Source organism: Camellia sinensis, chromosome 6, assembly GCF_055761805.1.
Source record: "Camellia sinensis isolate YWXY chromosome 6, ASM5576180v1, whole genome shotgun sequence".
Classification (NCBI taxonomy): Eukaryota; Viridiplantae; Streptophyta; class Magnoliopsida; order Ericales; family Theaceae; genus Camellia; species Camellia sinensis.
In genome coordinates, this window is record NC_138966.1 from 119,294,579 (window position 1) to 119,320,789 (window position 26,211).

Genomic DNA, 26,211 nt, shown 5'->3' on the forward strand with positions numbered 1-26,211 from the left:
AACTAGCTTTTGTTTTGGCTCGGAGTACTAGGTAAGCTTTTATGCTTTAGCATCCTTGCATGTGTGTGAGTGACTGCCATGATAGCATGCTTACTATGAGGCTATTTGCTTATGTGATATAACTGCCTGAATGCCTGCGGGTGATGGTCGGGTTGCTTGAGTTGGAATAATTCGTCGAAACCCGTGTTTTAGCCTACTTGGGAGTAGCAAAATTCAATCCATTTTCAAAACAAACGGATGTGCGATGCTTTGTTCCAACTTAGGCAATCTAGTCTATACTTGTATGTTATGTGCATCACATAGTAATTCTAGGTTAATAACCGGAATAAGAGCACATAATGTTTTCAAAACTCGATATCATGGTTAATAGAGGCCAATCTTTGATCGGGCGAGCGGGGGTGCTTATAACTGACCTTCCCCAATCGTACCCAAGTTTCCGAGCCGAGGCAACTTTGGTGATGACGGACACGTGGCCTTAGGCAACGAGTCAGGGTTTCCTAAATTTCCCAAAAATAGAATATGTAGCTGGCGACTCTGTATCTGGCAAAGCAGTCCATGTTTGGCACTTCTTTAAAAAAAAAATCTATTTGCAAAAACGATTTGTCGGATTTGGACTCTTTGGTGATTTTTCAGTCTTGCATTGCACTTCGCAAGATCAGATTAAGAACCGTGACAATTTGAGTCTGAACTGTAGTGAGCCCAAATGAATAGAACGAGATCATCCTCCCGGGGCGTTCGGGGACGTCTACACTAACTTACTGTATAACAAACTAACTAACCACCACAACCAATTCCATTATAGCATGTCATTGGGATACTAGGCTTACAAATCTGTGATGAAGAAGCTGTAACAGACAGAGGCAGCAGTGATGACGAATGCTCTGTTCAGGGAGAAGATGTTGATGTTACTGTGATAACTTCTTCAGCCCCCCTCAAGCTGATAGGGCAAGGAAACACTAACAGCTTGTCACAAAGATAATGAAATCAGGAAGGAGAAAGAGGCTTAGTGAAAATATCAGCCACCTGATCAATTGTAGAAATATATTTAAGTTCAATCTGTTTGGCAACCACTTTTTCCCGAATAAAATGGCAATCGATTTCTATATGTTTTGACCGAGAATAGAAAACAGGATTGGAAGCTAAATCCATTATAGATAGACTATCACACCAGATAACGGGAGTAGTAGAAAAAGAAACACAGAAGTCTTTAAGCAACTGCTGAATCCAAGTGAGCTCAGCTGTGGCATGAGCTAAAGCTCTATATTCAGCTTCAGTGGATGATCTTGAGACAGTGGCTTGCTTTTTAGCTGACCAAGAAATCAAGTTGGATCCAAGATAGACAAAATAGCCAGAGGTTGATTTGCGATCAAAATGATCACTAGCCCAATTAAAGTCTAAGAAGGCTGAAAGATCAAAAGAACTAGGTGTGAAAGAGAGAGCATAAGACAAAGTCCCTTTGACATATCGAAGAAGTCTCTTAACTGCTTGAAAATGTGCATTAGTAGGAAGATGCATAAACTGACAAGCCTGATTGACAGCATAGGAAAGATCAGGTCTTGTGATAGTCAAATATTGCATACCACCTACTAAACTTCTATATAGGGAAGGTTGATTAAATGGCAGAGAATCAGTTGCAGAACATGTAGCCTTAACAACCATAGGAGAAGAACATGGTTTACAGTCCTCCAAACCTGCTTTGTGCAATAAGGCAGCAGCATACTTGGCTTGAGATAAGAAGTAACCATGCTCAGCAGAAGACTGAACAGAAATGCCCAGAAAATAAGACAGAGAACCAGGTTCTTTCATTGAAAAAGCCTTGTGCATTTGCTGAAGAAGATAAGCAATGAGTGCAGAGTCATTACCAGTTAGCAAGATATCATCAACATAGACCAAAAGCAAGGTGAGACTAGCAAAAGTTTTTCTGATGAAAAGAGAAGTGTCAGACAGACTATTAATAAATCCCTAAGAGAGCAAGAAGGAAGAAAAGGTGGAGTACCAAGCCCTAGGAGCTTACTTGAGCCCATACAAAGCCTTCTTAAGCTTGCAGACATGAGTGGAAGATTGCACAAACTCTGGAGGCTGCAGCATATAGACTTCTTCTTGAAGAGTACCATGAAGGAATGCATTTGAAATGTCAAGCTGCTTGATTGACCACTGAAGCTGAAGAGCAATGCTTAAGAAAATGCGAATTGCGGGTTGTTTAGCCACGGGACTAAAGGTCTCATGAAAATCAATTCCTTCTTGTTACAAAAACCCCTTTGCCACCAAGCGAGCTTTATAACGAGCAATTGTGCCATTGGAATCCCTTTTAATGTGAAAAACCCATTTGCATCCAATGGCTATCTTATGAGAAGGAAGGGCAACAAGGTCCCAAGTGCCCTGTTGTTGAAGAGCTTGATATTCTTCCTGCATGGCTTGAAACCACACAGGAGAATTAAGAGCAGCTTGAACAGAGGTAGGTTCAATTTCAAGAAGAGAAACTGGAGCAGAAAAATAGTGAGGAAATTTATGTTTAGAGCGAGTAATCATGGGATGTGTGTTAGATACAGAGGAAGGAAGAGAAGGAGGAGGTAAATCAATAGTAATAGAAGTAATAGGAATAGGTTGAGCAATAGGAGTAGGAGTAGGAGGAATAGGCTGAGCAATAGGAGTAGGAGTAGGAAAAAAAGAAGAAGAAGGCTCAGAAGTAGCATTAGATGGAACAGACAGTGAAGAAAACTGAGAATTAGTAGAATTCACAGATGAGGGCACAGAGGTAGAACTAAGGGAAGAAGGCCAGAAAAATGAAGTAAGAGCAGATAAATCTGAAGATGAATGAGAACATCCTGAGGGATGCTGCTGAGAGAAAGGAAAACATGATTCGTTAAAGATGACATTCCTAGAAATGTAGATTTTTTCAGAGAGAGGGTCAAGACATCTATAACCTTTAATAGTAAGATGATAGCCTAGAAAAACACAAGAGACAGATTTTGATGCTAATTTGTGAGGAGCATAAGGCTTTAACCAAGGGAAGCATTGGCAACCAAACACCTTAAAAAGAGAAAAGTCAGGTATGATATGAAACAACATTTCAAAAGGAGTCTTGTGATGTAAAATACTAGAAGGCATTCTGTTAATGAGAAATGTAGCTGTGGCAATAGCATCAAACCAAAAATTGATTGGCACAGAGGAGTGATGAAGCAATGTGATAGCAGTTTCAATAAGATGTCTATGTTTACATTCAGCTATGCCATTTTGAGCCTGAGTATATGGACAACTACTTTGATGAACAATGCCATGAGGAGACAACAAAGCATCAACTCTTTTATTCACAAATTCAGTACCACAATCAGTCCTAAGTATTTTAAGAGAAGTCTGAAACTGAGTAGCAATATATGCTTTGAATAGAAGCAACATACACCTCACTCTTGTAATTCAAAGGATACACCCAAGTAAATCTACTGTAATCATCTACAAACAAAACATAGAAACGAAATGGGGCATTATCCACTGTAAAAGGTCCGCATACATCACTATGAACTAAAGCAAAAGGACAATTGACAGAAGCATTAGACAAAGTGAAAGGAAGTCTATGAGATTTAGACACACTATAATCAAGGCAAGACAAGGCCTTATTCAAAGACAGTTTATTTGGTAAGACACCAGCCAGATGCTGAAGCTTTAAAGAAGATGGATGGCCTAATCTTTGATGCCAAAGCATATCAGACACAGAAGCTGTAGTGCTATCAGACACAGGAGCTGTAGTACTAGATTGAAAAACTTGAGGAGAAGAGGATTGTTGAGATGATGGAAGGAACTGGTAGAGACCATTGATATTAACACCCCTATGCAGAATCTTGTTCATGCATTTGTCCTGAATGACAAAAGTGTTAGCATCAAAAATAACAAGATAATTGTGGTCTTTGGTAAGTTGATGCACAGATAAAATATTTGAAGAAATGGCAGGAACATGAAGAAGATTGGAGAGCTTAAAAGAATGATGTGGTGTAAGCAAGATACCTTTGCCAATATGACTGATTTGTAAGGAAGAACCATTACCAATTTGAACCTGCTCTTGGCCTGGATAAGGCTGAAATTGTTGAAAATTAGTCAAGTCATTTGTCAGATGATTGGTGGCAGCAGAATCAACATACCAAGGAGGTATGGAAGATCAGCAGAATTCTGAGATACTGAAGCAGTATAGGCTTTTAATGAAGACATAGAGGACTGAGATGAGTTGTTGCCAGTGAAAGGTTGAAATGAGTTGTTGCCAGTGAAAGGTTGAAAATTAGGATCCAGTTGGTGCCAACAGTCAAAAGCATTATGACTCAGACCTCCACAAATCTGACATCGAGAGTTAGAAGAAAAATTGCCTCTGGATCTATTAGTATGATACCTATTATTGAATCTGCCTCCTCGAAAATTAGTATGTCTACCTCCTCTAGAACCACGATATGGACTACTACCTCTTGCAGAGTGAAAACCTCGATTGAAAGCATGTGAAGAATCATAGCTAGTCTAAGAAGAAGATGAAGATCCTCGTGAGGCAGAGTAGGCAACAGTAAGGTCAGTGCCAGTAGACTGTTTAAGTTTTTGTTCAATGTGAATGGATTCTGAACATAACAAAGAACACAAATGTTCCATTTTGACAGGTTCAGATCGAGTACGAATAGAGGTTTTGAAAGCATCATATTCCTCTGGTAAACCATTCAAGGTGAGAAATACCAAATCTTCATCATCAATTTTGCAGAAGCCAAAGCCAGCTGAGCTGCGAGATCTTTGATTTGTGATAGATACACCTCCATTGAAACTGACTTCTTACGGAGTGTTTGAAGTTTGGTTTTTAGTTGATGGATATGAGAACGTGAAACTAAAGTAAATTGCTTCTCTAAGAATTGCCAGACCTGATCACTGTGAGTCAGGTGAAGAACAGAGGAATAAATGGATGAAGATAGAGTTGTTGTTAGACAAGTGAGCAGATGAGCATTGATCAATTGCCATTTTGCATAACTCGGATTTGGAATAGTTTTTCCAGAAGCATCAATGATTTCTGGAGATGGACATGGATGAGATCCATTTACATGATCAAGAAATCCAGACGCTCTAAGCACATTTGTTGTCTGCTATTTCCATATGAGAAAATTGTTTGCCTCGAGCTTCACTGTGATGAGAGAATTGAAATTCGAAATTAGTAAACTGAGATTTGAAGGTAACGAAGCATCTACCATTGAAAGGCTGTGGATCTTGCTCACGAGAGCTTACTGCTCTGATACCATAATAAGAATCATGAAATACATTTTTATTGAAACAGATCTGTAGCTTACATGTAGTTTTATACTGAACACAAAATATCTAAACTATACAAAACATCTAAGCTAAACTAATTTGCAAAACTAATTCTCAACAAACTAACTAACTCACTAACTTACTGTATAACAAACTAACTAACCACCACAACCAATTCCATTGTAGCATGTCATTGGAATACTAGGCGTACAGATCTGTGATGAAGAAGCTGTAACAGACAGAGGCAGCAGTGATGACGAATGCTCTGTTCTGGGAGAAGATGTTGATGTTGTTGTGATAACTTCTTCAACCTTCAAGAGTCAAAGGTAAGATCTTCCTCAAAAAAGGTGGACAAAACAATTATGGTGTATCCAATCATGCTGTATAGAATTTCATGAGAAAATGTTGGAAGATAAGAGGATTATATGGCCTATAGCTCAAACCTTTTGATCAACCCTAAAATATGTGTACTACATTCTTTTTTTCTTTTTTGTTGGGTTTTGTGTATATATCTATAGTTATACTGTGGCCCTGTATCAAATAGTTCAATTACGAACACAAAAATGAAATACATAATTTTATAAGATTCGTTGGGGATATATATCTCTAAAATATCACTTTCATTCTTATCAATTCTGTATTAATTTTTGTGTTCGCCTTATGTGTTCTTAGACTTACTGTGGATCAAGTGACGAGTCATGCAAGAAACAAAGAGGCAGCAAAAGCTTTTGTTTAGGAATATGAAAAGAAAAAGGTTGGTTGGTGCCCTACTCCATGTAAAGCCAAAACACTTTCAACCCCTTTTGAAGCACAAACAAACTTTTAATTCTGTCTCTAGATAGACTCTCTCTCTCCGTCCCTCTCTCTCACTTTACATTCACATTCTGTCATCCATATTGGGTATTGGATTAATTAAGCTCTTGGCATTGGTTGTTTTCTCTTGCTGTAACCAAATCCGTACACATGATTAACTAAATATGGGGTGTGAATTGGAATGCGTTATCTAGGGATGATGCCATTTTTACTTTAATCCCGCCTTTTATTGATGTATCCGTAATGTTTCTTTTTTTTTTTTTTTTTTTTTTTTTTTTTTTTTTCACAGTTTTAAGTTCAAGCAAGTCCATGAGAAGATGTGGAAAGCAATCCCTTGTGCTGTCATGTGGTCAGTGTGCCGTGTATAGTGCTTTTTGACTGATTGGAATTGTGCTGCAGTTGTTCTTTGTCTTGGTTTAATTCTCTTTAACCATTGAAATTGTGCCGCAGATGATTTTTCAGTATCATTGGTACCAACTTAGTTGACATCTTTGATTTTTATCTTGATGTTCATAGCATGATTTCTTTTATTTCCTTTTGTATTGATGTTGGATATAAGGTTCTACCTTGATTCTTATTCAATAAAGGTTTCTTTTTATTGATCAAAAAATAAAAAATAAAAGTTTTTTTGCTGAGAAAAAAATGATTATTTGCTCTCAACAATTAACAATCTTATCCAAAAATCATGTACAATTAGATCCAAATTATTTGACATACCATGAATAATTTACTGAGAAGTTTATAGCATGCATCCCTAAAAAAGTATAAATTGTTAGAAAATTATGATTTTTGGTGATTAAAATTATAAATGTTTGTGGAGTGTAATGTCATGTTGTGGTAAAGTTATAAATACTGAATTCATCATGTGTAACCTATAGTTACGAGTGGTGAAATTATGATACTTTCTGATTTTTGTTATAGTATAACATTTTGTAGTAAGAAAAGTTAAAACTTTTGTGGTGAAAAGAATTATGAAATTTGGTAATTTATATTATGAAATTTTATATCAAGAAAAATTATGAATATATTATATGCACCCTTTAAAAATGCACATTCAAACCTCTAACATACCCATATCATAAGAAATGTTAGATTGGTGACTGAATTAAATCCAGTAGACTGTCATCAGCAATGAATTTCAAGACAATGACACCATAGTTTATTAACATAATTTCTCAATAGTAACTGGACTGTACAACTTCAAGTAATTAAATAATAAAAACAGAATTTTCATATTGCATAGAAATTTGTTTTCATATGATTTAATAACTATGATTCATTTAAAATAGGACGATATTATCCCGCCTCTTGTAGGTAGAGGTATGGGAAATCAGGCAGTTAAAATATATTAATCAAGCTCAAGCAGTCTAGTAATTTGGAGGGGTCTCTAAAATGTCAAATTTGAGTGATTTATAAATACCATATGAGATAAGTCTAACACGGGGTATATGCAACACGTTACACGTCCCAAGACTCTCCAACACAGTGTTAAAATATCAAATTCAAGACACAGTGTTAAAATATCAAATTCAAGACTAATTACCAATGAGTCGAGGGACTTTTGCAGTATATTAATTAAATTTGGATGGCTAAGTAAAACCATGTGTGACAAGTCTATCATGGACCAAGGACGCTATTAGAAATTTGACTTTTTGCGTCTATTTTTTTGCAACTAATTACTTAACCGTCGCAAAAAATAATTTTTGACCTCAAAATCTCACGTTACAACCTCATTTGTTCTCATTTTACAATCACAGTTCCTGACCCAATCGTTCTTAACTTTAAAAAAAGAAAAAACCAAATCAGTAAAACTTGACTCTCTCTCCCTCCCTCTCAATCCGCTTTTTTTCTTATTTCCCAAATATGAACTCTCTTTCTCTCCCTCTCAAAATCTGTCTCTCGCTCGACTCTCGTTCGAATCTCACTACCTCTCTCGCTCAAATCTGTCGATCGATTCAACTCTCTCAAGTCCACAACTGTTGAAGATTTCATAATCGGTAAGCCTAAACATATCTTCATCGATTCCACTCTCTCTGTAATGATCCGAATTATGTACTTCTCTGTAATGGAATCTGTCTCAAGAAGAATCTGTAACAGTGCTTTGCACGGAGCTATGGCGCGCTTGTGCTAGTCCGCTCGTGACAGTGCCTCGTGAAGGCGAACGCGTGTTCTATTTTCCTCAAGGACATATTGAGCAGGTTAGTTTCCAACTACAGGCAATCAGATTCGGAGTTCTTTGTTTCTCTCAAAGGTTAGATTCATTAGGATTTCTCATAATGCTCAATAATTTTTTCAGTTTTGTCTCTATTGGTTGTGCATCTCCAATTGTTCATCAATTTGTTCATCAGATTCAAATTTGATCAAAAAAATGGCTCCAAAATGTTTGATTATTGATGAAGAATTATGTTTGATGGATATGTTTGATTATCTTCAGTCATCAAAATGATATCACTCCAATTTTGCCATCATACAATGATTTTAGGAATTTCTAAAATATTATTTTATTATTTTGTGATCTAGAACTAATTGCTTATTTTGTGCGGCCTCTGCCTTATGAGGGTGAAACACCTTACCTTGTGCTTTTTTTGCATTTGAAAATGCTGTGATAGAATGTATTCTTGAATTGGTGTTTGAGTTACACCAGCCAACAGCCAGCCTCTCAGGTTTGTCTGTTTGGGCTCCAAACCAAAAGGCACCTCCACAATTGTGGTGTCCTGTGTCATCTTATAAGTCCATCATGGACATAATCCACAACTGAACTGGGATTTATTTCTCTACTATAGAGTAAAGCAACTGTCAAATGTAGAAGATAGGAAGCACATTAATCTCATCCACCTTAAATGGAAAAATAAGAAAAAGTGTCCATACATTCAATAGAAGGGAAGTTACATCCCTGATGCTGATACTGGAAATGATTGATTGCATACCAAAGGTTTCAAATATCAGAAGAGGTAAAGTAGAAACAGCTATGGTTCTAGTTAAACATTAATTTAGCTCATTTAGTCAAGTCTTCTGTTGCAAGCTTATGTGCATACAGCTTCCACAAGTTTGCTACAGACAAATTTAATGAAATTAATACACTTGCAGAGTTAAATTTTTTTACCATTAACTAAAAACATCAAGTTTATGAAGAAGAAAAAAAAATCATGTTAAATTTAATGAAATTAATATCTATTGGATGAAATTATTCTTAAGAATATTTGATTTTGACTTCATTCGGTCGAAAAATGATATATATGTGTTCATCAATGTCTACTCATGTTTTGTTGGGAATTAACATATTGTGATATGCTTCCATTTGGACCTTGTGGTGATATCCTGGCACTGTATATATTTTCCTGACTTTTTTTTCCCCCCTTTCCCTAACATGGACTCTAATCATGCAGTTATTTATAATTTGCCATGTTTGATTGAGTTCTCTGACTGCCCTGTGCCTGTCAAATTCTACCCGATCTATGAGAATACGGAGTGAATTACTCATATTTTTGTAATATGAAATATAAGCGTGGGGATGAATCTAGTTAGAAAACGTTTTTTGTACCCCTAACGAATAATTGTCAGTCTCAAGTATGTTATTGCTCTCAACAAATTTCTTATGTGGTGAAGAACAGCCACTTATTGTGTTTGTGTGTATCATACAACAATCTTTTTCAATCCAAGCCTCTATGTTTGAAAGTTTTGATAGGAAAATTTCCGCATATTGATTTCATGACTATATCGGGGAAATATAGCATGTTTATATTGGATGAGAAAATTTAACCATGGCAACAGTAGCCCCAATGCATATAGCTATATAGGTAAGATTTGATTGATTCATGTCTCTTTGAATGTGTTATTTTTGTAGATGTTGCAACACTGTATTCATTATTGGCTCTCTGTTACCTCGAATATATTCTCTAATGAAGTTTCTGATATGATGGCAGATATAGTGTTTGCATGGATCCACTGATGGACTGGACAGTATGTTTTATGCTCATCTTTCTGCAATAACTACAGTTTCTTCTTGATGATGTTTTGCTCTTACATGTTTTCTTCCTCACAGATATGTTGCAATCATGAATGCAATATTCTCAGCTCAACGTCAATCGTATCGTGCAATGTAGACTTTTAGTATTTTTATTCCCCATATTATACACATCAAATTTTTATTGATTTGCTTTGAATTAATATATTTATGTTAGTGTTGGTACTGTACTTGGTTTTTGATTGTGCTTTATGGGGTTTCTCTTGCCAAGTTCTAAGTACAAAAACTCCTTTAGGTGAACACGAAAGCATAGAATTGTCTATAGTTTTCTTTTGTTGTTATCATTGTTACTGTCTGCTTCTGTTCCCACATTATTCCATTGGGCTCATGAAATACACTTCTATTTATCATTAATGTGTGAAAATAAAGATCTCTGTTCTTTAATTCAGTAACACAGCTTTTAGTGTAACCAGGCCTTAGTTTTGTATTTTCTAAATTTATGTTATGAACCTTCTATTTATTAGTGATTTGATTTGGGAATTTTGACTTAATAGGAATAGGTGTTATTTTGTCACGTAACAAAACATGACAAAACACTTGCTAGGGTGTTTTGTCAAGGGCTTGATTAACATTGTTATCTGTACTAAAGTAGCGATCTTCAAACTCCTCCATGCCTAGGATCACATGTGAATCCTTGTTCAGCGACATGTCAATCTCCCATGTCACAATTTTTAGCTTTGGGAATTTCTTACAAACAGCATATCTTCCTTCAGGAGCCTGCGTCGTAATTTCAAAATTTTGAAAAATGAAATATAAACTATTAATAATTCTGTGGAACTTAAAAATGTCTGGAGAGAAAACAATTAAACATCAAAATCACTCACTGCTATGAGATTAAGGAAGATTATGTTGGATTCTGCTACACCCTTGCTCAGCAGCAAAGAAGTAGCTTTGATTGCAGAATTTCCTAATAATGAAGAATTTTTAGACACTGGATATGTATTATGAAAACATATTTGGAAGAATTACAATATGTTTGGAATTTATTTTACTTGAAGCCAAAACTGGGTCGAGCAATAACACATTGCGGCTTGAAATGTCAGCTGGTAGCTTCTCATAGATTAACTGCAGCAATGTCACAGGTATAAAATCTTACAGAAGCAGTTGAGAGAGAGAGAGAGATCTTAAAAGCATCTTTGTAGAATTTGCATATGCATCTTGGAGAAGATAGAGCTAGCACTCGTGAATGAATACATGGTTTGGTTACTACTGCAGAATTATGTTAAATTGACGAATTTTACGAATTTGCATATGCATCTGGGAGTACGAGCTTGAGAGAGGTACAATACTTACAAATTGATGAATTTTACGTTTTATCAATTTGTATATATACATATGGAAATTATTAACACATTATACTAACATATTGTAGGTGTCAAATGCATCTAGTGGGCAACAAGCTTCAAAAGAAAATGAATAGGTATGCCACTCTGCTCTTCAAAAGGAAATTATTGACACATTATACTAACCTATTTCTCTGCTTTTAATGAATGTTTGTTTATATATGGAGTGGGGTCCTTAGAGCTTGCTGGTAATCTTCCCTTAGTTTAATGCAAATACCCTAAGCCCTTTGCTGTTGATCAATTCTTTTTCCCAGAAGAATAAATAAAATTAAAAAAAAACTATCCACCAAGTATTTATGAATTTAGTCAAATTGATTGGCTGTTCCATATGTATTTGGATCTTGAAAGCTTAGTTTAATTAAATGGTAGAAATTTATGATGAACAGGCTTTGCTATTGATAGTTGAATTGTTGTTGAATATTTACTTCAAAGTTGCAAGCCTTTGAAAAATACCAGTGGATGATGGCTTTGAATTCTCTCTAACACACACACATGGTTGAAATTGTCACCATTCGCTTCAGATGAAGTGAGTTAGAAAGAAGCATGTTAGTGTTGGTCATTATAGTTATGTTGGATGATGTGGGCTTTCATATAATTATTGTAAGCAAAGGCTCCCACATGCTGAAAATTAGAACTAACACGTCAGTCATTAGTGCCAATAATGAACTGCCATCAAAGGCTTAAGATTGAAGTCCAACACAATGGCAACTACAAATATAGAGAAATCAAAGATCTCGGCTTAAATAAATTACAGTTTCTTTCTATTATGAGCTCAAAAGTGATTTCATCGGAATTAGTGGAATGTTGGACCTATGGGCTTCTTTTTTTCTAAATTAAGAAATATACATAAATCATAACCTTCCTATGGCAGATTGTTAGTTGCATTGATGGTGCTTATTATTTCCGACACATGGGCAACTCTTTTGATAAAAGTTTTCCAAAATTCTTCATTGCTAATTCTTGAATTACATAGTGAAGTCAGGAACTTGATGTGAACTTCTAAATAGTGAAGTCAAATTTCTTCTTGTTGTTTTGGTATTAATCTATGCTAGGACAAAGATTATGTTAATCATGCTCATTTTTCAAATTCTTTGGTTTATTCATTAATCTGATTGGATTGGGTGACCATTTTCTTGTCTATTTATTTGTGCAAATTACGAATTGGCATCTATATTTTTGTAATTTACTCCAAGCAAAAGAATTTAGAGGATGAACCTCTTTTTTTTTCTGTTGACAATTTCTTTTCAAATAGTTTTATTTTTATTATTTCAAGTTAAACTGCATTAAATTTTCAAGTCACGTGTATATGTTTTTGCAGGTTTTGTTGAGGGAGTAGTTGATATAATCGAGCGGCTGATGTTTGGGAGCCAAACTGAGATTATGTTGCTCTTTCTTTTCTTTTCTTTTCTTCTTTTTTTTTTCTTTTTCTTTTTTCTTTTTTTTTTTTTTTTTTTTTTTGAGGACTTGAATCTTTTAGCACAATATATTTTAAGGATGGTTGATGGATATTTCTTTTGCATGTATGAAAGTTTACATTTTGTTTGCACACTTATATGTGAATAGGTTAGTATTTCTATTATGAGTTTAAATTAATTTGTTAATTTTGTTATTTTTTATTAAAAAAAATTGTTAGGTGTTTGCAATTGATTTTTTTGTTGTAATAAACGTATATATGATTTTATTATAAAAATAATTATTTGCGACGGTAAAAAAGAAGTCGCTAAAAGTGTTTTTGAATTTTTTTTTTTGTTGCGACGGCAAAATAGCTGTTGCAAAAAGTAGGTTAGGCAATCACAAATGTTATTTTGCGGTCGCAAAAAGTATTTGCCACCCCCACATTCGCGACCCTCATTTGCCGTCGCATGGGCCGTCGCAAAAAGTCTTTTGCGACTGTTTTTTTATTATTTGTGACGGCTTGTAGCGGTCGCAAAAAGTACTTTTTTAGTAGTGCGAGTAAGTTTTCCGACAAGGCTTGGTGAGACAGAAATGGTGATGGAGATGGGTATAAGTGAACAGGGCCAGTCCTGAGGTGAGGCCACTAAAGTGGTCGCCTCGGGCCCTCAGTTTTGAACAAAATTTAGGGTCCCCAATTAGGAGAGTGTATCATGTCATATTATTTCATAATTACTTTAATATTAGTTCAATTCATTTATTTTCATGTTGTTGTGTGGTGTTATTTTGATTTGTGTCCAAATGATATTTAATGTGAAAACTTTTACTTTTAGTTAAAAATAATTTAGCAAGTGTATGAAGAGATTAAATTTTTTTCCATAAGTTGAATTTTATAAAATTTATTTCTACTAAATGAAATTATTCATAGAATGTTTGATTTTAATTCAATTGCATTTTTCTAATTAAAAAAATTGTACCTTATTACTATATATTTTTTATTAGATTGACTCTAAAATAGGTAACAAAAAAATACATATCTTAAATGAAAAAAAGATATTAGCCTTAATTATTACTTTACATACTTTTTTATTCAGTTAGATGGAGTTAAATAAAAGATTAAAAAAATATCATGGCTTCCCTTAATGAACATTAAAATATATAACTAATAATCCATATTATTGAGTCGTGTCATAGTTAGATTCATATTGAAAAATAGTCAACCCTAATTTACTAATTTTATATATTGTTTGAGTTGTATCGAAAATTCTCATCCTTACCCCCAATTAATTTTAGTTCTTATAGCATTGGTAAGCTAAAAAATAAAGATTCGATTCAACTAATTGAAGTTCAACTATTATATATATGTATATTTGTTATCTAAATTTTGTTAAATTGTAATGCAATAGAAATAAATTTTTATCTTTTTTGTTTTATCCAAACAATTTTTTTTTTTTTTAAGGTAATGATACATGAAGGGTCCAATTTAAAAAATTCGCCTTAGGCCCCTAATAACTCAGGGCCGGCCCCGTAAGTGAACAAGGTGGTGCTTGCTCGGCACATGGTGAGTAACACCACCTTGCAATTGTACCACTGATGAACTCATTAACCACCACCACCTTAATTGCCCATCACCACCACCGCTTTAGATACAAACTGAATGCTTTAGAAAACCATTCAATTTTCATTGATCTATATCATATACAGGAAACAAAGATACATAAGGCAGTAGAGACAAATAAACCAACCAACCCACCACTGATACTGACATTGGATATCTCTTATCAAGAAAGTGATTGGCTACATAATTTTTACTCATACATATCACACAATGACAGTATAAAGGGGTATTGTTGGATCATGCAGAATCAGCAGCATGACCAATAACAGGACTTATCTTCTTTTCCTTCTTCTTATCATTGTTGTTCTTAATGAAGGAAACTGCAGTTTTGAACATCATCTCCTTCACCGTAATCTTTGGTGCCGGAATCACGGTAGCTGGTCCTTTCTTAGCTCCAGAACCCTCTCCAATCTTCCCCTTGCCCTTGTCTTCCATCTCCCTCTCTCTCTCTCTCTCTCTCTCTCTCTGAATTGTGTATTTGGTGTGTTGTGTTGTGGTGCTTGTGCTTCTCAACATATAGGAGGATATTTATAGACCGAAATCTAATAATGTTTTCTACATTTCTTTGGTTTGATTGCGTGTGAACACAAATTTTAATGAACCTTCTGAACGTTTGTCTTTGCATGTGTGGGGGTGTGGGTTTGTAAAGCCAAGTTAACAGACTTCCTACAGGTTGATCAATCAATAAAGATTTGAGAATAAGATTTGCACTGTGTTTAATTGAGAGATTTAAGAAGAGATTTGGAAAGGAAAAGAGAAAAGATAGGTGAAATATGAATAAAATATATGTACATTTTACCTAGTTTTATATATCTTTTTTTTTTCCTTTTTCAAATCTCTTCTCAAATCTCCCAATTAAACACAGCATTAAGGTCTCGTTTGGGACGCACGCTATTTTAGTAACTTTTTTATTTTTTAGCTAAAATATAAGGTAAAAAAAAAAAAAACTAGTAGGTTTGGAATGACTTTTTAATTTTTTTATGAAAAGATGTGTAAAAAGTAAAGAAATATTTTTATATAGGTTATAGATTTTCTAATTTTTTTAATAATTTTTTAACTATTTAACTAAAATACTCACCTGCAATGATAAAATAAAGTTTAACAGACCTACTACTACATCAATGTGTATGTGTGGGGGTGTGGTCTTGTGTGGGTTTTGTGAAGCCAAGCCAAGTTAATACACCTACATCAATGTTTATGTGTGGGTGTGTGGGGGGTTTGTGAAACCAATATTTATCTTGCGGTTTCATTGGTTTTTCTTAATGGGTTAGGTTTGTATTCAGTTCACACTGGAGGGAATCATTGAGTTTTGTGGGGTTTATCATGGATTTATTTTAAAAATTATTTGTAGATTATTTTTTTAAAAAAAATCAAATTAATCAAATAATCATAGTTATATAATTTTATTATATTTATTTTCAAAAAATAATGAACGATAACTATGATTTTAAAAATAAACTTTTTATTTTTATTTTTGAAAACAAACCTAATATAAATTTTATAATTATAATTATCAGATGAATTTAATTTTTTTTATAAATAACTTACTGTAGGAGCCGAATATCGGTGCATGCAGGGAAGCCGAATGCGTCTGATGATTGTCAGGATATATATTATATTCGGCTCTATTCTATACGATCCTGAAGCCAAATAGACTAATTGGCCATAGAACCAGTTGAACAAAATGCCGAGTAGGAATTGGCAAACGACAGAAGGGGCCGAATGAGCAATCACGCGATGGATTAAGAGTGGGCCCGACCCTAGGGCCCAAAAGCGAATATAAATAGAGGAATATCAACCAAAGAAAGGTATGTGAGAACAGACCCAAGAAACTTAAAACTCAAGCAAACAAGAGACCTATACTAACTTGTCTGTCGGAGTATTAATTCCGGCGCCCTCGACCGCAGTGTTAATCCCTTTTTTAGGTGGCGATCAGAGGATCAGGGATGTCCTTCAGGATCCAAGAGTATTTCCAAACCTAGTTCTCCACAATTGGCGCCGTTTGTGGGAATACTCAAGCATATTCATGGTGAGCGTCACAGAAAATCCTCCAATAGTCGTTGACGAAACTACACCAAGAAACGACCTCACTCCAAGAAACACGCTAGAACCGGAGAATATCGCCGCGCGGCGTGCCTTGAACTTTGATTTAGTAGCTCAGACCTCACCCTCAACTTTAATGCGTGGGACAATGCAAACGATTATGGATCCAACAAAGAAAAATGAACAGCGGCTGGAGAACATGATGGCAGAGAATGAGCGTCTGCGCCAGGATTTGGCCTTGGAGGTGGCAAAATCCCAACAAGCCGCATGCCAAGACCGAGTTCGACCTTCGGGAAAGAAGGCTAATAATGACAGTGATTCAGACTCATCATCCCTGGAGCCCAAAACAAAAGGATGCATTGATGTATCCAGCTTATCTGAAGGAAGTCCATATGCAGGACATAAACGAGGGAGAAGCGATGATTCGGATGAGGAAGATAAACATGACCCATTCGTGCGACGAATTGCAAGGGTTGTGCTATCCAAAAAGTTCAAGGCACCGTCGTTCACCCTCTATGACAGAAAATCAGACCCCACTGATCACATTTGTCATTACAAGCAGGCGATGACGCTCCATGCTGACGACGAAGCCCTCATGTGTCGAATATTTCCAAGCAGTCTGGGACCACTGGCCGTGAGGTGGTACTATAAACTAGAACCAGTATCGATTAAGAGCTTCCACCAACTCCAAAAGTCATTCAGGGCAAGATTCATCACTAATGAGGTCCAGCTGAAGCAAGTCGATTCTCTCCGGGCCATGCAAATTAGGCCGGAAGAAACTCTTCGTGAATACTCGGCCCGTTATTGGGAGTGCTTTAATCTGGTAGATGATGCTTACAATGATTCCATGGCCATCATTTCCTTTAAGATGGGATTGCATCCTGATAGCCCCCTCCACAGTTCACTAACTAGGCGGCCCCCTAAAACCGTCTAGGCGTTAATGAAAAAGGTCAAAAAATACTGCAAAGTAGAAGACAATGCCCTACGAGTCAAGGCCGGACGTAAAGCCATTGAGACGGCCACGTCGGGAATTGTTCAGCCAATTAGCGATGTGTCATCAAGAAGCCTCGAGCGGGGAAATCGATCTAAACGAGACAAAAGGCATGACTTGCGCCGATCAAACAACCAATGTTCACATCGAGCTAATGAACAGTATCAAGTGGATAACAGGTGCACAAGGTGCTCAGGCAAGAAATACACGGAGTTAACAAAGCCGATCAATAAGATTTTGTCGAAAGTACAACACCTTTCGTTTTTCAAGTGGCCGCCCAAGATGGCGTGACCTCCCAATGCGAGAAGACAGGATAAACGGTGTGAGTATCATAAAGACCACGGTCACGACACCGATAGTTATTATGCATTAAAAGATCACCTTGAAGAATTGGTGCAAGACGACCGTCTTATGCAACATGTCCAAAAGAACAATTCAACAAATACAGTAGCTCTACAGCCGGAGTCACCTCCTCTTGGTGTAATTCATGTGATATACAGCTTGTCGGCGCCACCCGAGGTGCATACAATCCAGTTGTCGTCTAGCCCCTATAGCCCAATGGCGCCACCGAAACGGCCCCACGACACTGGAAGGATTAGTTTCAATGACAGTGATTTAGTTGGAGAGACCCACCCCCACACTGATCCCCTCATCATCGAGCTACGCGTAAACAGCTTCACCATTAAACATGTTCTCGTTGACTAGGGCAGCACTTCGGAAATAATGTATTACAAAACTTTCGTCAAACTTGGTTTTACCGATTCGGACCTGTCTCCGGCTGATTACCCGTTACTCGGCTTCAATGCTAACCCAGAGTATCCTTTGGGCAAAATTGCACTACTAGTATGGGCCGGCACTAGATCAGTAGACGTAGAATTTCTGGTTGTCAAGCTTCATTCGCCGTATAATCTCATCACGGGCAAAACTTGGTTACATATGATGCAAGCTGTGCCAAGCACCTACCACCAACTACTTCGTTTTCCAACTGAATACGGTATCGAACAACTTCGCAGCTCTTAGAAATCAGCGCAGGCATGCTATTTTCTAGCTGCAAAGAGACCAAGGGAACTGGAAGTGCATTCAATTGAGGTATCGGATAAGGAGAGCCTCGAAGACATTGGGAGGATCCCAAGTGAAAAGGCAACCGAAACCCTGCATCGGGTCAAAATTGACGAAAGTCCTGACAAGTTCTTCATGATCGGCGCTTCCTTAGATAAAGTTGAAAGGCAGGAGTTAGTATCCTTCTTACTCGGCAATATTGATGTATTTGCATCCCCACACGAGATGTAGGGAGTGGATCTATCAGTGGCCCAACACTGCTTGAACGTTGATCCGGAATGTAAGCCAATTATTTGGAGAAGTCGGCGGTCAGCCGCGGAGCATACTTCGACCGTTGTTGAAGAAGTAGATCGGTTACTTGATGCCGGGGTGGTTCGTTAAGTAACCTATCCTACATGGTTATCCAATACTGTGGTCGTAAAGAAGAAGAATGGCACTTGGCGTGTCTGTGTGGATTTCACGGACTTGAACAAAGCTTGTCCCAAGGACTGTTTTCCCCTGTCCAGAATAGACGAACTCATAGTGCAATGGCACATCATCAACGCATGAGCTTCTTGGATGCCTACAAGGGCTATCATCAAATTGCCATGCATCTGGAGGATCAAGAAAAAACCACATTCCTCACCCCAAGAGGAACCTATTGCTACAAGGTCATGCCTTTTGGGCTGAAGAATGCGGGGGCAACTTATCAAAGACTAGTGACTACCATGTTCAAGGAACAACTCGGCCGTACCATGGAAGTATACATTGATGATATGGTGGTCAAATCCAAGGAAAAGCACTCCCATCTAGCCGATTTGTCAGAGACATTCGGCATCCTTCGAAAGTACAAGATGAAATTGAACGTTTCTAAGTGTGCATTTGGCATCAGATCCGGCAAATTCCTTGGCTACATCGTTAACCACCATAGAATTGAAGCCAATCCGAGGCAAATCACGGCAATTCTAGAGCTTGGATCCCCTCGGTCAGTCAAAGAGGTTCAGAAGCTGATAGGAATGGCCGCCGCACTCAACAGGTTTATCAGTCATTCCACAGATCGTTACGGACAATTCTTTCACGCACTTCGGCAAGGCAGAGCATTTGATTGGACCCTCGAGTGCTAGGTCACTTTGGACGGCTTGAAGTCTTATCTCCGATCAGTACCACTCATGGCAACACTTGCGGCAGGCGATCCACTCATTTTGTATCTGGCAATGTCTGACCGGGCGATCAGCGTCGTACTATTAAGAGAATAACTTGGGGAGCAGCGACCAATTTACTATGTGAGCAAAGCTATGGCTGACGCTGAAACACGTTACCTTCCATTAGAAAAGCTTATCCTTGCTCTCGTCATGGCTGCAAGAAAACTGATGCACTACTTTCAGGGGCATACCATTGGGGTACCAATGGAATATCCCCTCCGGTCAGCGCTCCACAGTGCGGAAGCATCAGGGTGCGTTTCGAAATGGGCTCTTGAACTCGGCTAGTAAGATATCCAGTTTCTACCCAGAACTTCCATCAAAGGGCAAGTGCTTGCCGACTTTGTAGCCGAATTCACAGGATCCCTTGCCGACTTTAAGTCTAATTAAGTGCAAACTAAGCCCAACTGGAGAATGTATGCTGGCGATGTTTGGCAGATGTATTGCAATGGGTCATCCAACCAGCATGGCAGTGGGGCTGGCGTAGTAATCATGACCCCCAAAGGGGCAATAATCGAACAGGCTGTCAAACTGGGCTTCGACGCATCGAACAATGAGGCCGAATACGAAGCACTATTAACCGGCCTACGAAATGCACTTCACCTCGGTGCGTGGCGTTTGCTTGTTTTTTGTGACTCAAAGCTAGTAATCAACCAGTTGAAAGGGGAATATGCAGCCAAAAATGACCGTATGGCAGCCTATATGAAAACGGCGAATTCTTTGCTCGCGAAATTTGATCACCACGAACTGAATCAAATAACCCGGGATCAGAACATGCATGCAGACACCCTGGCTTGCTTAGCCTCTGCCATTAACTCAGAAATTAAGCGGACAATCGAAGTAGGGTTCGTCCCTAAGCCGAGCATTGCCTCTTCAGAATCAGTTCAGGTCAACATTATCGAACCATGTCCAAGTTGGATGGACCCTATCGCCGCATTCCTATCTTCAGAGCAGCTCCCGATGGATAAGAAAAAAGCACACAAACTGCGAAACAAGGCCCTCCAATACTACTTGAATCCGCAGGGGAAGCTCTACAAAAATCTCTCTCTGGGCTGTACTTAGAATATGTTCACCCGGATAAAGTCGAGGAACTTTTGTCTGAAATACATGAAGGCAATTGTGGTGCCTATTAGAGCGGACGTTGTTTGGCCCATCGAGCCGTAACGTAGGGGTACTATTGGCCGACCATGCGAACTGATGCCGAGTGTTATGTCAAGAAATGTGAGCAACGCCAGAAGTTTACCCCCTTAACTTATCTACCTACTGAGGAGTTAAATTCTATCACTAGTCATTGGTTGTTCGCTCAATGGGGGCTTAATATCCTTGGACCATTACCATGGGCCCCAGGCAACAGGCGATTCCTAATTGTTGCGACGGATTATTTCACAAAATGGGTCGAAGTGGAGGCATTAACACATATTCGAGATTCCGACGTTAAGCGTTTTGAATGGAAAAACATCATAACAAGATTCGGCATTCCACGAGCACTTGTTTCAGATAACGGTACCCAGTTTGATTGTGGCGTGTATTGAGAATTGTGCAACACTTATGGTATCTGGCCTTATTTTTCCTCGCCGGCTTACCCCTAAAGCAATAGTCAAGCAGAGGCCACCAACAAGGTTATTTTGGACGGCATCAAGAAAAGGCTGGAGAAAGCTAAAGGCAGATGGGTCGAAGAGTTACCCAGCGTGTTGTGAGCTTATAGCACTACTCCAAGGCGATCCACAGGGGAAACGCCATTTGCTTTGTGCTTTGGAACCCAAGAAATCATCCCCCTGGAGATCGGCCTCCCAACCTTGAAATCGAATGTTTTTTACATGGGCTGAAATGACATGATGTTGGCCTTGGACTTGACTCTGATTGAAGAATGTCGAGATCGTGCCCTTGCTTCTACGGCACGGTACCAGCAACAGCTCCTTGAATCGTATAATCAATGTGTTCAGCTACGCCGTTATACACCAAGAGAATTGGTCCTCAAGAAAGTGCTTCCCGCTGCTAGGAATCCGACTGACGGAAAATTGGGTCCTAACTGGGACAGCCTCTATCAAATTGACTCAATCATAGGGACAGGGGCATATTGGCTCAAAAACATGGTTAGAAGAAGCTTTCCGTGTCCATGGAATTCCACACACTTGCGCAAATTTTATCATTAAGTTAACTTGTATGGCACGACAACTTGTTTTGATTTTACGCCGTGTATATCTTTCTTTTTTCAATACAATGTTCTCTTGAGTTCTGGTTGTGTGAAAAAGCGTCCGAATTCAGGGCGCCCGTCATGGAAATCACGATTGCCAAATAGTACAAGTCTCTAAATTCAGAGCGCCTTCGTGAATGACTCGTTTAGGCCGAATAAGCCTCCGAATTCGGAGCGCCCTTCGTGGAAATCACGATTGGCCAACACAAAAAGCCTCTGAATTCGGAGCGCCCTTCGTGAATAACACATTTAGGCCGAATAAGCCTCCGAATTCAGAGCGTCCTTCGTAGAAATCACGATTCGTCAACACAAAAAGCCTCCGAATTCGGAGCGCCCTTCGTGAATAACATGTTTGGGCCAAATAAGCCTCTGAATTCGAAGCGCCCTTCGTGAAAATCACGATTGGCCGACATTAAAAGCCTCTGAATTCGGAGCACCCTTCGTGAATCACACGTTTGGGTCGAATAAGCCTCTGAATTCGGAGCGCCCTTCGTGGAAATCACGATTGGCCAACATTAAAAGACTCCGAATTCGAAGCGCCCTTCGTAAATAACACGTTTGGGCCGAATAAGCCTCCAAATTCGGAGCGCCCTTCGTAAATAACACGTTTGGGCCGAATAAGTCTCCGAATTTGAAGCGCCCTTCGTGAATAACACGTTTGGGCCGAATAAGCCTCCGAATTCGGAGCGCCCTTCATGAATGACGCATTTGGGCCGAATAAGCCTCCAAGTTCGGAGCGCCCTTCGTGAAAACGTTTAGGCAGAATAGGCCTCCGAATTCGGAGCGCCCTTCATGGAAGGCCAACACAAAAAGACTCTGAATTGGAGCCCCATCTGCGAATGACACGTTTGGGCTGAATAATCCTCCGAATTCGGAGCTTCTATCGAGAATATTGTGATTGACAAGCACAAACACGACTAACGTAAAGTAGAAGACACAACTTAATCTACAAGCATTGATCGAAATAACATATAGACATTTAGAATAATATGTTTTATTCAATAGATCATGAGTACATGCTTCACATAAAAACGGAACAATGTACATCAACATTATTCGGCTCCGTCCTCGTCATCAGTCTTCTCGGCATTGAAAGCCTCGAACGGAAAAGTATAACTCTGATACAAGGGTGATGCCGAATCAACGCCCGCAGCCTGGAGAGCCTTGATCCATCCATGCTTAAATCTGTGATTTTCGCATCGACAGACTTCCTCGGCTAGCTTTTCCTTCATCTTCTCTATTCCAATTTTTCGGTCGTCATGGAAGCCTTTTTCATAGGACCTGGCCTTCGCAGCTTCTATTGCGAACATACTCGCCGTTTCTCGATCGGCAATCACGTGATCCAGAATTCGGCGGTTTATTCACTCTGCGACAATCGGATTCACTTGACTCACCAAATGAGTCTTAGAGGTGTTAGCTTTCTTCAACTCATTTTCGGCCTTCTCCACGCGGGCTTGCAAGCTCTGAATGCGAGCATCCCTTTGCTCTATCTCTCTTCGCGCGGCACAAAGACGCATGCCAATTTCATAGAAGGTATACAAACCCTTTACTGCTCCATTAACGCCCTCCCGAAAAACTTCATAATCAGCCCGGCCGACCATGGACTGTTGAACTTCTGGCTGAAAATTCTGTCGAGCGAACTCAACTGCTATGTTTAGGTCGCAGATAATGGAATCCGCTTTCGTCATCGGTTTGTTCCCATTGAAAACCGAAAAACTCAACGGGCACGGTGTCGCACTGGTTTCTCCTCTCGAGCGAGAGGAGTTACCTCATTGTTGTTTTTTCTTTTTGGGTGACCTACTTCGATGACGTGGGGAATGGCGCTTCTCACGCTCCCTCGACATCCTACTCACCCGTGCACGTAGGCTCACCACCTCGATTCATCTTTGCATCCAGTTCCGCCAGTGTTCTACCTTCCCTTCTGCTATTGAAGAATAGTCTTCTTGCCATCTAAAATCGTCCACACTGCTTTTTTCCTCTCCCAATTTGTTAGATTTGAACGCAACAATGGCACCTCCGCGCACGCAGCCCACATCCCATTTATTCATTACGGGTACAGCACTCCCAAGGCGCTCTCATCAATGCTCGCTTTTAAGGCCTTGTGCCGATAAGTTCATGTGTCCCAACCAATCCATGAACCACCGATATTTGGTGTTCCAATTTATTCATTAGCTAGGGCAAGGGCAGATTTGTTAATCTAATCGGCTAAATTTCGAGGCCTTGCACCGATAAGTTCATATGCCTCAGCCAATCCATGAACCACCGATATTTGGCGTTCCAGTTCAATCATTAACTGGGGCAAGGGCATATTCATTAATTTATTCAGCTGAATTACAAAGATACGCAACAATTTAATCGGATTTTTAATTTACTCATCTCACGATATTACATCCTACTAGATTGTTAACTAGCACATGCAGCAGACAGAAAAGCAAAGGAAATTTTCATTAATAAATTGAGTACAGATAGTAGTCATTTTACACATGAAAATTACCCTACATTTAACTTCTAACTGAAGTAAATAAACAAAAATCTACTAACAAAAATCTACAAAAACTATTTATGGAAGATGCCTAACAAAAATCAAAATATTACCCTAGTCAATCTTCGGGGTCAGACTCCAACGGCTCAACGTCCCCTGTTCATATGGAATCGGTTGCGCCAATGTCACATTAGCGACAGTGAGGGCTTTGAGCTAGCCGTGTTTGAAGCCCCAATTCTTGAACTTGGGTACTTCCTTCACGTAGTTCTCCAAGGCGGCGTCCTTTCCAGCTTGGAACGCTTTGGAAATCTTGGAGTTTGCTATTTTTTTTTTTTTGCCTTCTTCGACTCTTCCAAATCGGCTTTCAGTTTGGCAATCACCTCATTGGCTAACTTGAGCGCGTTTTCGCTCGCTTTTGCCCTCTCTTCGGCGGCCAACCTAAGTTGGTCAGAACTCTTCGCCTTTTTCCCTCGGCCTCGACCTCGGCTCTTGCACGTTCCTCCGCCGCTTTCGCTGCCTAGGACTTAGCTCTTTGACAGGCCTCCACGGCCTTGCTCTTTTCATTTTCAATTTCGACTTTTAGAAAGCCGATCTATTCAATAGCATCATGTTAACGACAATCAATCTCGGCTATCCTCCCCGCCGTTTGCAAAACAAGGAATTAGAGTTAAAAAATAAAAATAAAAAATATAAGCGGAAGACTGCAGATAAGGCTCAAGTCATGTACCAATATGGCCGATTGAGCGGCTAATGCTATTGACAGCAAATCTGGCTCTGCCCGAAAAGTCGCTCTGTCAACCAGTAGGGAAATTAAGAAAGCCATGCTCAAGGCCACAGCTGGATCTTTCAGAACCAACGCATCAGAAGCAATTGGCACGTTCTTTATGCTTGGTTGAACGATGAACAGCATAACCGAGTCCGACTCCTCTATGCGTGGCTGTTTATCGATAAGGTTTTCTTCAAGGTCAGCTTCTCGCTCGGCGGGAGGCTTTTTCCCCCTCTGCTCGGCCTCCTGATCCAACTGTTTGATTATTTGCTCCGTCTTAGCCGTTTCTTCCACAGTAACAGGCGGTCAAGACTCAGTCACGGCAATAGGGGGAGGTTTAGATCGGTTGGTCTCGGCCCTCCTCCAGGCGGCCATCCTTTCGGCATTTTGCTTCTTAGCCAGCTGTGTGAGCGACTCCCCAGCCATGTTCTCAGGATACGCGTCGGGAAGGTCCCCTAAGTCGGTAAAAATATCTTCAAATGAGACGTCCCCTCAGCCTGAAGTGGATGTAGGGTTGGATGGATTAAGGCCGGCTTCTTCAAAAGCCAAATTTAGAGCCTTGTCAACTTCTTCGGTTTCCAAATTGGACTGATTCAGCTGCTCAACGACTTCTTCGGCTACTTGTTCTTCCGCCTGCTCCGAATTAGAGGCGTCCAAACCAATCTGCCTGAGGTTTTTGAAGTTGGGGAAGATAAGGGCCGTGAGCTGCTGTTCGCCCCATGGAATCAGAATGTTGTCTACGGCCAAAAAGGTTGAGTAAGTCAGCACGTATCTCAGAAGTATGTGGGCCGCCCTCCCTTGTTTCTGGAGGTTTGGACAGCCAAAGAACTGGAGTACGGTTTTGATTTTCGCGAGCACAACGTCGTCGGCCGAAACCAGAACTTTCTTCAAATCGTTGTCTGCATAAATAAAACGATAAGTACATTGAAGGAAAGCTGGGTAAATATATAGCAAATACACATAAGGAACTATACAGCCACCTGGTTCGCCTTTTCGTTTGGGCACAGGATCTAGGTGATCTTTGCCCTTGCCAAATTCCCAAT

The 26,211-nt window shown here is 39.1% G+C and overlaps 1 long non-coding RNA gene across 4 annotated transcripts; it reads left to right on the forward strand.

Moving 5' to 3' along the window:
- The first annotated feature begins 7,714 nt into the window (after window positions 1-7,714).
- LOC114305187 (uncharacterized) lies at window positions 7,715-13,092 on the forward strand. Of its 4 annotated transcripts, none has more exons than XR_014332893.1 (6): window positions 7,715-8,276; window positions 10,002-10,038; window positions 10,121-10,165; window positions 11,185-11,382; window positions 11,475-11,522; window positions 12,764-13,092. It is a non-coding gene; the product is annotated as an uncharacterized LOC114305187 (long non-coding RNA). The 4 variants fall into 4 exon arrangements; XR_014332891.1 differs by lacking the exon at window positions 7,715-8,276 and adding an exon at window positions 8,283-9,029; XR_014332892.1 differs by having other exon boundaries at window positions 10,002-10,165.
- Window positions 13,093-26,211: the final 13,119 nt, after the last annotated feature.